The sequence below is a fragment of the Schistocerca gregaria genome, chromosome 9 (genome assembly GCF_023897955.1).
Source record: "Schistocerca gregaria isolate iqSchGreg1 chromosome 9, iqSchGreg1.2, whole genome shotgun sequence".
Taxonomy (NCBI): Eukaryota; Metazoa; Arthropoda; class Insecta; order Orthoptera; family Acrididae; genus Schistocerca; species Schistocerca gregaria.
Window position 1 is genome coordinate 156,364,473 of NC_064928.1, and position 12,302 is coordinate 156,376,774.

Here is a 12,302-nt window from a genome sequence, read left to right on the forward strand (position 1 = left end):
GAGGACAGAGGGAGGGAGGGAGAGAGAGAGAGAGAGACTCTTTTAAGGGGGCCGTTTCGCCGTCGGGCTGTGAAATCCGTCTGCAAGGACACCCGACTCCATGCGGCTCTTAATCCTTTACTGGCAGACCTCGCATCGTCGTAGAGGTTGCCCATAAACTACTGAAAGGAAGCTCAACCGTGAAAAATATTATCCAACAACGTTAAAGGAAGGTAGGAGACGAGGTACTGGCGGAATTAGGGCTGCGAGGACGGGACTTGAGTCGTGCTTGGGTAGCTCAGTCGGTAGAGCACTTGCCCTCGAAAGGCAAGGGTCCCGAGTTCGAGTCTCGGTCCGGCACACAGTTTTAATCTGCCAGAAAGTTTCAACCTTAAAGGAGCACACTGGTATCTACAGAGCGCTCTAGATTCCATACCAGCTACATTCGTTTCAGTGTATGCTGTTAAAATAGCCCCGTGCTTTGTGATCATATACAACAGCTCACTCGAGGAAAAATCGGTGCCTAAAGAGTGGGAAGTCGCACAGGTTACACCATTACTAGGAAAGCAAGTACGCGTTATCCATCCACTTCCATATTACTTACGTCGATTTCCAGTAGGAGGTTAGAGCATACGAGGACTATTCGGAAAGTAAGGAACGATACGTCGTGAAATGGAAACCACATTGAAAATCAAAACTGTTTCATTTGCAACGGTTACCTACACCTTCCAGCTACTTCTCTATGCAGTCGCCGCTCAGACATCAGTCGTAGCATTATACCAACTTTTCAGTTCTCTCGTAACACACTACTGGCCATTAAAATTGCTACACCAAGAAGAAATGCAAATGATTAACAGTTATTCATTAGACAAATGTATTATACTAGAACTGACATGTGATTATATTTTCACGCAATTTCGGTGCATACGTCCTGAGAAATCAGTACCCAAAACAACCACCTCTGACCGCAATAACGGTCTTGATACGCCTGGACATTGAGTCAGAGCTTGGATGGCGTGTACAGGTGCAGCTGTCCATGCAGCATCAACACGATACGACAGTTCATCAAAAGTAGTGACTAGCGTTTTGTGACGAACCAGTTGCTCAGCCACCATTGACAGGACGTTACAATTGGTGAGAGATCTGGACAATGTGCTGGCCAGGGCAACAGTCGAACATTTTCTGTATCCAGAAAGAGCCGTACAGGACCTGCAACGTGCGGTCGTGCATTATCCTGCTGAAATGTAGGGTTTCGCAGGGATCGAATCAAGGTTAGAGCCGCAGGTCGTAACACATCTGAAATGTAACGTCCACTGTGCAAAGTGCCGACAATGTGAACGAGAGGTAACCGAGACTAGTAACCAGTGGCAACCCATACCATCACGCCAGGTGATACCCCAGTATGGCGATGACGTATACACGCTTCCAATGTGCGTTCACCGCGATGTCGCCAAACACGGATGCGACCATCATGATGCTGTAAACAGAACTTGGATTCATCCGAAAAATTGACGTTTTGTCATTCGTGCACCCAGGTTCGCCGTTGAGTAAACATCGCAGACGCTCATGTCTGTGATGCAGCGTCAGGGGTAACCGCAGCCATGGTCTAAGAGCTGATAGTCCATGCTGCTGCAAACGTCGTCGAACTGTTCGTGCAGATGGTTGTTGTCCTGCAAACGTTCCCATCTCGGGGGATCGAGTCGTGGCTTCACGATCCGTTACAGCCATGCGGATAAGACGCCTGTCATCTCGACTGCTAGCGATACGAGGCCGTTGGAATCCAGCACGGCGTTCCGTATTACCCACCTGAACCCACCGATTCCATATTCTGCTAACAGTCATTGGATCTCGATCAACGCGAGCAGCAATGTCGCGATACGATAAACTGCAATCGCGATAAGCTACAATCCGATCTTTATCAAAGTCGGAAACGTGATGTCAGCACGTTGTAGGTCTCGCCACCGGCGCCAACCTTGTGTGAATGCTCTGAAAAGTTAATCATTTGCATATCACAGCATCTTCTTCCTGTCGGTTAAATTTCTCGGCTGTAGCATATCATCTTCGCGGTGTAGCAATTTCAATGGCCAGTAGTGTAGAAGACAGGCGCCAGTGCTTTTCGACAATTTTCTACACTGGGCTGCAGCTCGTTGTCTGTGTCAAAATATTGTCTTCATAGCCAGCGGTTCATTTGAGCAGAGATGAACCTCAGGAGAGCCAATTACGGGCTGTATTGTGGGTGATCAAACAGTTCCCATCTTAATTGCCCCTGCAGAGTGCGGCCGAGAATTTTCGTGTAGAACGAACTGCATGACAGTTACGTTATGTGGATTGCATAGCTTTAGGCGAAATCTTTTGCCAGGTCCTCATACTTGGCGGGAGACACTAATTTCTAGGCATCTTTACGTTCTCACTGTGATCTCAGAACTGAAAAGAGCGATGTGATGCGATGGACGGTCGTACTAGACAAGATGCCCATCGCATCTGTTCAAACCTTCATCAGATTTTCAATGTATTTTCAATTTGGCGACCCATCATTCCTTACTTTCCGAATAACTCTCGTATTATGTCTTCCAACATTAAGAAAAACCTCGGTGAAAATTGTTTATTCACAGATAGTGAGCACAGATTCAGAATATATCATTATTGTGACACACAACTATCTCTTTACTCACACAAAGTAGTGAGCGCTGTCCATACGGTATCTGAAGCTCATTGCATGTTTCTAGATTTCTGGAAGCCCTTTGTCGCCGGTCGTCAAAGGCTATTCCCGATCATATTCCGTGCCTAAGGAGTATCGTACCTGTTCTGTGACTCGATTCGTGATTTCCTGTCAGAAAGATCACAGTTTACAGTACTTTGTGGAAAGTCGTCGAGTAAAGCAAAAGTGATATCTGGCGTTCACTTAGTCTGTATGTTTATTGTATGCAATGAAATCTTGATACACATAAACTAAACTCCTCCCGAACAGGCCATGAAGGCCCAAAGGTACCGACTGACCGCCGTGTCATCCTCAGCCCACAGGCGTCACTGGATGCAGATATGGAGGGGCTCTCCCGGCCGTATGTCATTTCCGAGACCGGAGCGGCTACTTCTCAATCAAGTAGCTCCTGAGCCTGCCTCACAAGGGCTGAGTGCACCCCGCTTGCCAACAGCACTCGGCAAACCGGATGGTCACCCATCCAAGTGCTAGTCCAGGCCGACAGCGCTTAACTTCGGTGATCTGACGGGAACCGGTGTTACCACTGCGACAACGCCATTGACTTATGATACGCACAGTGTTCTATTAATGTTCTTCAAAACTTTGAACGCAAAAAAAAAAAAAAAAAAATCAGTTTTCAATAACATTCCATGCGAAAGATTATGGACAGCGAGAGGCTGAAAAAAAAAAAGAAATAAACACATTATGTTCACCTCCTTAATAGCCGGCATGGATACCAACGGCGGCGCGTCGTTTCGCGTGAGCAGTGAAGTCTTGATAGGTCGGTGGAAAGAGCTGGTACCACATCTGCACACACAAGTCACCTAATACGTTAAAATACCGTGGAAGGGGGCGAAGAACTCTGACGCCACGTTCAATCACATACCATAATTGGAACTCGCCACTGTATTCCTCGAAGCACTCCATCACAGTTCTGGCCTTGTGACATGGCGCATTATTCGGCTGAAAAATGCCACTGTCATCGAGAAACGTGATCGTCATGAAGAGGTGTACTTGGACTGCAGCCAGTGTACGATACTCCATGGACGTCATGGTGCCTTGCCCGAGCTCCACTGGACCAATGAATGCCCACGTGAGTCTTCCCCAGAGCATAATGGAGCCGCCGCCAGTCCGGTAGTACAGGTGTCAAGGAGTTGTTCCACTGGAAGATGACGAATTCGCGCCCTCCCACCGCCATGATGACGAAAGTATCGGGTTTCATCAGACGGTGTAACGCTCCGATACTGCACCAACGTCCAGTGCCGATAGTGACGTGCCCATTTCAGACTCAGTTACCGATGTCATGGTGTTAATATTGGCACATGCATGGGTCGTCGGCTACGGGGATCCATCGTTAGGAGTGTTCGGTGTACACATGTCTTCAGACACGTTTGTCTCTGCCCAGCATTTATTCTGATCTTTGTTCCGCTACGGTTCGCCACCTGTCATGTTTTGCCAGTCTGGTCAGTCTGCCGAGACTGCGATGTCCGACATCTGTAATGAAGCGTGGCTGGCCAACCGAACGACATCTGGATGTTGTTGCATCTTAGTGAAGTTATACACACGAGTACTAAAAGAAATTCGCTAAATTTCGATTACGCGACAAGTCACACAAATCCGAAGCTGTAAATTCAACTAAATACTTAGGAATTACAATTACAAAGAACCTAAATTGGAACGATCACGTAGATCATGTTGTGGGTAGAGCAAATCAAAGATTGTGATTCATTGACAGAACACTTAGAAGGTGCAACAGGTCCACCAAAGAGACTGCTTGCACCACGCTTGTCCGACATATTCTGGAGTTTTGTTGTGCGGTTTGGGATCCGCATCAGGTGGGACTGACGGATGACATCGAAAAAGTACAAAGAAGGGCGGCTCGTTTTGTATTACCGCTAAGTAGGAGATACTGCCACAGACATGATGCGTGAATTGGAGTGGCAATCATTAAAACAAAAGCGTTTTTCGATGCGACGGGATCTTCTCATGAAATTTCAAATACGTTTTCTTCTCCGATTGCGAAAAAAGGGTTAATGATCATCACGATAAAATACTAGAAATCAGGACTCGCGCAGAAAAATTTTTGTGCTCGGTTTTCCCGCGCGCTTTCGAGAGTGGAACGCTAGAGAGACAACTTGAAGTTGGTTCATTGAACCCTCTCTGGCACTTTATTGTGAGTAGCAGTGTAATCATGTAGGTGTAGATGTAGATGGCTTCGCCACGTCTTGAAGACGCCCACCACAGCAATCCTCGAACATCTGACAGTACAGTGTCCGGAAATCTCGTACCGGGCCTCCGGGCCATCACCATCTGTCCTCGGTCAAACTGAGGTATATCGCGCGCCATCCCCATTCGACACACGGACAGCACACTCACTGATACCACATGCATCTGGCGTTTGTCTGATTAGCTGTCACTACTCGCCAGGTGACGCTGCTATCGTCTGTACAGGTTTATATCGATAGTAGGTTATGATCACAATGTTCTGGCTGATCATTGTATATTAGGCCAGAATTGTTTCAAACCCTTCCTTTCAACGAATTTGCATTAAGTTTTATACCTATGTGTGGTTTTATGGTTACAAAGATTCCGCCGCGCGGGGTAGCCGTGCGGTCTGGGTCGCCTTGTCACGGTCCGTGTGGCTCCCCCCGTCGGAGGTTCGAGTCCTCCCTCGGGCATGGATGTGTGTGTGTTGTCCAGAGCGTAAGTTAGTTTAAGTTAGATTAAGTAGTGTGCAGTCTTAGGGACCGATGACCTCAGCAGTTTGGTCCCATAAGACCTTACGACAAATTTCCAAAATTTCCCTGCCTCCGGCATGGATATGTGTGATTCCCTTATTTTAGTTAGGTTTAAGTAGTTCTGAGTTCTGGGGGACTGATGGCCTCAGATGTTAAGTCCCATAGTGCTCAGAGCTATTTGAACTATTTTTTGAACAAAGATTCTCTCTACGAGCTCCAGCTTCCATCGTTTGACACGTCTGCATTCGTTACTATATTTGTTTTTCGCAAGTCACCCTATGATGCATAGTAGGGAGTATACTAGGTACGATGTAAAGGTAGAGATGAGGTCTGTGGCACAAGCCCGTGACCTGGCTACTGGTCTGACACCGACAGAGGTGGCGCAGTGGTTGGCACACTGGTGGGAGGACGACGGTTGAATCCCGCGTCCGGCCATCCTGATTTAGGTTTTCCGTGATTTCCCGTTTCAGGTAAATGCCGGGGTGGTTCCTTTGAAAGGGCACGGCCGACTTCCTACCCCATCCTTCCCCAATCCGATGAGACCGACGACCTTGCTGTTTGGTCTCCTCCCCCAAACAACCCAACCCGCTACTGGTCTGACTGCAGCTGGAGTGTAGCCTTTGTTCCCCGTGGCGCTGGGAGGCGGATGGTAGCGGTCTAATCGCCCTGGCCGCCTTTTACACCTGGGAAATGTTCAGATAGTTGGTAGCAGACTGACTGGACCTGGCACCTGGCACCGTCCTGGACGGACTGGAAAGTGTTAACAATGTCGTTGTCCCCCCTCCCCCGCCAGCTGCTCTATGCCAGCATGAGCTACACTCAACGCAACCACGCTCAAGACCATCACGCTGTATGCGCTAACCACCAAGTGCGATCTATGTAGCTTGAACAATCTTCTAAGTTTCTTTCTTGAGGGAGTATTAGTCCTGCGTGGGGTCAAGAGAGAGGCGCGAGGTTTGGAAGATTTGAGGGAGTCGTAGAAGTACATCTGTGAAGTAGGTGGGTCTCGGCTGGGTAGCTTAGCAGGTACGAGGGCAGGGTGCTGGATTCGAGTCCCGGTGCGTGGCACAGTTTTAATCTCCAACGTGGCTTAAGTTTAAGAAGCGATTCATTTCGGCAGTCGATCTGCTGCGACCACCAACCGTCCAGGCCTCCGGGCAGCTTCGCTCGCCGCCCCGGGTCGGTACTCCCCACGCTCTGATGACATCGTTGCGACGCTGCGATTGAAATATTAGCGAATTAGCATCGTCAGGCCCGTCGTGTCTATTTTGAAATGCAATTTTCGCCGTCTTAATTACACAGCAGTCAGAAAAGTCATTAAGCGCGTCCCGACCAGAACGTCGCAAAATGGAATCATTTGCATGTAATTGCGGCGCGGCTTGCATTCCGGTATTAACGACATCGTTGCAAGAATGTTAATTCCCGCTGCGTTAATCACGGCTTTGGACGGGCGCCATACTGTCGCCGCGGCTTGTCCGCGGGCTCGGTTTTCCCTTATACAGAACTGGCCCAGTCAGCTGCTGGCTCGAGCCTTTGTGCGCGCCTGTTTACTCGCAGCAGCCCAGACGAGGACTCCGTCAAATGTTACTTGTCCTTCTGAGTGCTCCGTAACAGATTTTATACAAGGTGAACCTCAAGTCCACACAAAAAAATTTCTGGTTGGGTTCAGAGATATTATTTGACTATTTCGGTGTAAGCGGCCCGCGATGTTTAGTGGCACATTACTGAATATTTGGTTCAAATTGTTCAAACGGCTCTGAGCATTATGGGACTTACCTTATGAGGTCATCAGTCCCCTAGAACTTAGGACTACTTAAACGTAACTAACCTAAGGACATCACACACATCCATGCCCGAGGCAGGATTCGAACCTGCGACCGTAGCGGTCGCGCGGTTCCAGACTGTAGCGCGTAGAACCGCTCGGCCACCCCAGTTGGCACTGAATATTTGCATTTTGAATAAATGCTTATCGAGATTTGTGTTTCTGTGTGTACTGCAACCTGTACTGGAACCCGTATAAAGGTCAGGAAGCAGAGATAGAAGTGAATGGTGTGAAAAGGAAAGCAAAAATATTTGTTCAACATATTTTTGGAAAAACCATTGAAAAATTGAAAAGAATTACCAAAGGAATTAAAATTAATGGGGAGCGAATACACTGTATCCGTTTTTGCAGATGATATATTAGTACTTGCTGACTCAGTGAAGAAAATGGAGTTTATGTTGCTAAAATCTGCCAAAATCCTAAGAGAATTTAATCTAAAAATAAATGAGAAGAAAACAAAAACTATGGTAGTAGGGAAGACCAAAGAAAGTGGTAAAGTTAATATTAAACCAGAAGATGATGTTCTAGAGCAGGTTGAGAACTTCTGTTATTTGGGGAGCACAATCACTGACGACAATAAACGTATCACCGATATAAACAGAAGAATAGCCTTGCCAAAGCAAGCTTTCCAAAATAAAAGGAATTTACTAACAGATAATCATATAAGCCTTGAAAGTAGGAAAAAATTTGCCAGAACTTTTGACTGGAATGTCTTAACATACAGATGTGAAGTGAGGACTCTGGGAAAGGCAGAGAAAAAGAGACTGGGAGCAATGGAAATGTGGATATGGAGAAGAATGACGAAAACAACCTGGGTGGATAGAAAAAGTAATGACCAGGTATTAAAAGAAGTGAATGAGAACAGAACGCTGCTAAATTATATAGGAAGAAGAAAATTATAGGTCACATAATGAGACGCAACCAGTTCCTAAAGAATGTATTTGAAGGAAAAGCTTTAGGGAAAAAAAGCAAGAGGCAGGCCAAGAGCATCGAAGAAGATATGGGGATAAAATGACAATGGAGTGAGTTATTGTTGTGCTCTTCAGTCCTGCGACTGGTTTGATGCAGCTCTCCATGCTATTCTATCCTGTGCAAGCTTCTTCATCTCCCAGAACCTACCGCAACCTACATTCTTCTGAATCTGCTTAGTGTATTCATCTCCTGGTCTCCGTCTACCATTTTCACCTTCCACGCTACCCTCCAGTACTAAATTGGTGACCCCTAGATGCCTCAGAATATGTACTACCAACCGATCCCTTCTTCTCGTCAAGTTGTGCCACAAACTTCTCTTCCCCCCAATCCTATTCAGTACCTCCTCATTAGTTATGTGATCCACCCATCTAATCTTCAGCATTCTTCTGTAGCACCACATTTCGAAAGCTTCAATTCTCTTCTTGTCCAAACTGTTTATCGTCCATGTTTCACTTCCATACATGGCTGCACTCCATGCAAATACTTTCAGAAATGACTTCCTGACACTTAAATCTATACTCGATGTTAACAAATTCCTCTTCTTCAGAACGCTTCCCTTGCCATTGCCAGTGTACCTTTCATATCCTCTCTACTTCGACCATCATCAGTTATTTTGCTCCCCAAATAGCAAAACTCCTTCACTACTTTAAGTGTCTCATTTCCTAATCTAATTCTCTCAACATCACCCGACTTAATTCGACTACATTCCATTATCCTCGTTTTGCTTTTGTTGATGTTCATCTTATATATTCCTTTGAAGATACTGTCCATTCCGTTCAGCTGCTCTTCCAGGTCTTTTGCTGTCTCTGACAGAATTACAATGTCATCGGCGAACCTCAAAGTTTTTATTCCTTCTCCGTGGATTGTAATACCTACTCCGAATTTTTCTTTTGTTTCCTTCACTGCTCGCTCAATATACAGATTGAATGACATCGGGGGGTGGCTTCACAACCACTGCTTCCCTTTCATGTCGAGTCTTGTAACTGCCATCTGCTTTCTATAAAATTGTAAACAGCCTTTCGCTCCCTGTATTTTACCCCTGCCACCTTTAGAATTTGAAAGAGAGTATTCCTGCAACATTGTCAAACGCTATCTCTAAGTCTACAAATGCTAGAAACGTAGGTTTTGCCTTTCCTTAATCTTTCTTCTTAGATAAGGCGTAAGGTTAGTGTTCCAACATAAAAATATAAAAATATTACAAAAACCATTGCGAGGCGTTTAGTACTATACACCGTCGGCATGCTGGAGCAGGAAACGCGCCAGCAAGAAGCAGCAGCCCTCATGCTTCTTCCAGTGGCCGGAATACGGCGGAGCACGAACTACGGTGTAGCAGTCTTCCCCGTTCGGCCACCGTCACCAGCCGTGGCGTTTGGCGGTTCGTCTGTCGTCGTACTCGTAACTGCCGTGGTTGTTACGCTTGAGTGGGGCGTTGCCGCGGCAGTAATTGTAAACCGCGCGAGCCTGTATGCCGCGACCGCTGCGCTGCAGAGCCTCCATTACGTGGGGCCCGTTAATCGCACCCCCTGTAATAAAGTCCCCTCTCTCTCACTCTGGCCGCAGTAATTTACGGCTTCCGCAGTACACCTCGAACCGGCACCCCACCTCTACGGCATTCCCTTGCGTAGCCTGTGAAGATCTTCACATTACTCGGATAACGTCGGAAGCTGGGACGACAATACTGCTTTAAAACTCTTACCGTCAGTGTTTGTCCACCAGACATAAAGATAAAATAATGCCGTAGTTTGCGCAACGAATGTTTCACTCTCTAGCGGATTCTGCGTTGCCTTGAAACTTGCCGTATTACAACTGTATTTCGTACCTGGTCTCGAACCCAGAACTTTGCATTTTGCGACCATTACCGTTACCGAACTTTTAAAAAATTTTAAGTAAAGTAATCTCGGTTGCGGAAATATTGCTTTAATGATGCGCTTAGTTTTCGTAGTAGGACTGTTGATGAAATATCGATATTTTTACCAAGAAATGTGGGCGGCATTTGTTCGCCGATATGTCAATATATCGATATCATAAAGGCAATATCGAATTCCGATATTTTTATTTCACATTATATTTCATGTCTGGGGAGTTTGATGGCCAGCGCAAGTATTTAAACTGAGAAGAGTGTTTCTGGAGCCACTCGGTAGCAGTTCTGGTCGTGTGGGGCGTCGCATTGTGGAATTCCCTACTTGTGTCGGAACGCACAATGGACATGAATGGACGCCGGTGGTTAGACAGGATGCTTACGTACGTGTCACCTGTCAGTCGTATCTAGACGTCTCAGGGGTCCCATACTACTCCAACTGCCCACGCCCCACACCATTACAGAGCCTGCACCGGCTTGAACAGTCCCCTGCTGACATGCAGGTTCCATGGATTCATGAGGTTGTCTCCATGCTTGTACACGTCCATCCGCTCGATACAATTTGAAACACGACTCGTCCGATCAGGCAACATGTTTCCAGTAATCAGCAGTCCAACGTCGGTGTTGACGGGCCCAGGCAGGGCGTAAAACTTTGTGTCCTGCGGTCATCATGGGTACAGGTGTGGGCCTTGGGCTCCGAAAGCCCATACCGATGATGTGCCGTTGAATGGTTCGCCCCGTGACACTTGTTGATGGTCCGGCGTTTAAATCTGCAGCAATCTGCGGAGGGGTTGCACTTCTGTCTGTCTTACAGTATCTTTTTCCGGCCGATCGATGTCGGAGATTTGATGTTTTGCCCGATTCGTGATAATCACGGTACACTCGTGAAATGGTCGTGCTGGGAAATCCATACTCATCGTTACCTTGGAGACGCTGTGTGCTATCGGCCGTGCGGCGACTACAACACCACTTTCAAACTTACCGAAATCCTGATAACCTCTCATTGTAGCAGTAGTAACCGATCCAACAACTGCGGCAGACACTTGTCTTGCATATGCGTTCTCGACCGCAGCGCCGTATTCTTGCCTGTTCACATATATCTGTATTTGAATAAGCATGTCTACACCAGCATCTTTGGCACTACTGCTTATTTCTCTCGAAAGCAACTGAAGTTAAGTTGTGACAGCCAAAATGAACCGGTTTATGACTGAACCGCTGAACAGGGGAGCATTCTACGCAGCAGCTAGACCACGAAACAGGTTTCAGCTTTGGTACTATGCTAGGTCATTTCAGTAAGAGGCTGGAAAGCTGTCTCGGATCTCAGGTTTTCTCAAAGTCACTACGGCACCATTTACAGCTGATATCGACTCGCGTTGACGGCTCGGCGGTCTGCTAAAGCGGCGGGCGGCTCTATTGCGCCTGAAGACCAGTCGTTACCGTCGAGCAAAAAAAGTGAAGAGCAGAGACAGGTCTCCCGTGCCGTTCGCCTGTGAGGGGAAAATAGGCGACTTCTCGGCGTTTTCATCGAGCGCGATCAACTACTGCCGCACGGTGGACGCTAAGGTTTTTGCTGCCGAAGTCAGAGGCGAGCTCGTCCATTCGCATCTAACGCGAATGCAGAGGCTTTTTTCCGAGCTCTCTCGCAGCGCCTTTCCTTATTTGGCTGAGATCGCCAGTTCGAACATTCCTGTACCCTATTTGGTCAAGAAGATACGAACGAAAAAATCCCAGGCCAAATAAGTATATGTTAATTCTCGGATTCTTCAACCGATTAACCCCTTTTTCAGCATAGTAGTTAATAATGATGCTCATGTTGTAATGTTGACGTAGTTGTACAGTGGGACTGTTGGTAAAATATCGATGTATGAATGTATCAGGTTTTCCCCAAAAACTGTCGATATGAATCGGCTACGTTCTTTCCCTGAGTTATCGACATCGAGATGGCGATTTCGAGTACCAATATTTTTATTTTATATTACATTTTTTTCGCAATTTTCCGTAAATATTTCAAATTGCTGTTTTGAAATTGTAGTGGAACGTTATTTTACTTTCAGTGTGTGAAGAAGTCTTACTACTTTTTGAGCTTTCGTCACGTCCAGTCTTTCTCTGTGACTGTGTGAAGCAAGTATAGAAGGCACAAAGTAGTTGTCAGATTGCACTAGCGGGTGGCAGTATGAGTGGAATAAGATGATTTCCGATGTGAAGAGATAGCTCACCAGTTGCGTTAAAAACAAT

The 12,302-nt window shown here is 46.7% G+C and overlaps 1 protein-coding gene, 1 non-coding gene and 1 pseudogene across 5 annotated transcripts in view; 2 read left to right on the top strand and 1 right to left on the bottom strand.

The window, feature by feature from the left end:
* LOC126292282 (filaggrin-2-like) overlaps positions 1-12,302 on the top strand; it is a 750,701-nt gene that overhangs the window by 287,863 nt on the left and 450,536 nt on the right. The gene's annotated exons all lie outside the window — the stretch shown is intronic.
* On the top strand, positions 266-340 carry Trnas-cga (transfer RNA serine (anticodon CGA)). The gene has a single exon. It is a non-coding gene; the product is annotated as a tRNA-Ser (tRNA).
* LOC126292334 (5S ribosomal RNA) lies at positions 3,123-3,240 on the bottom strand (annotated as a pseudogene).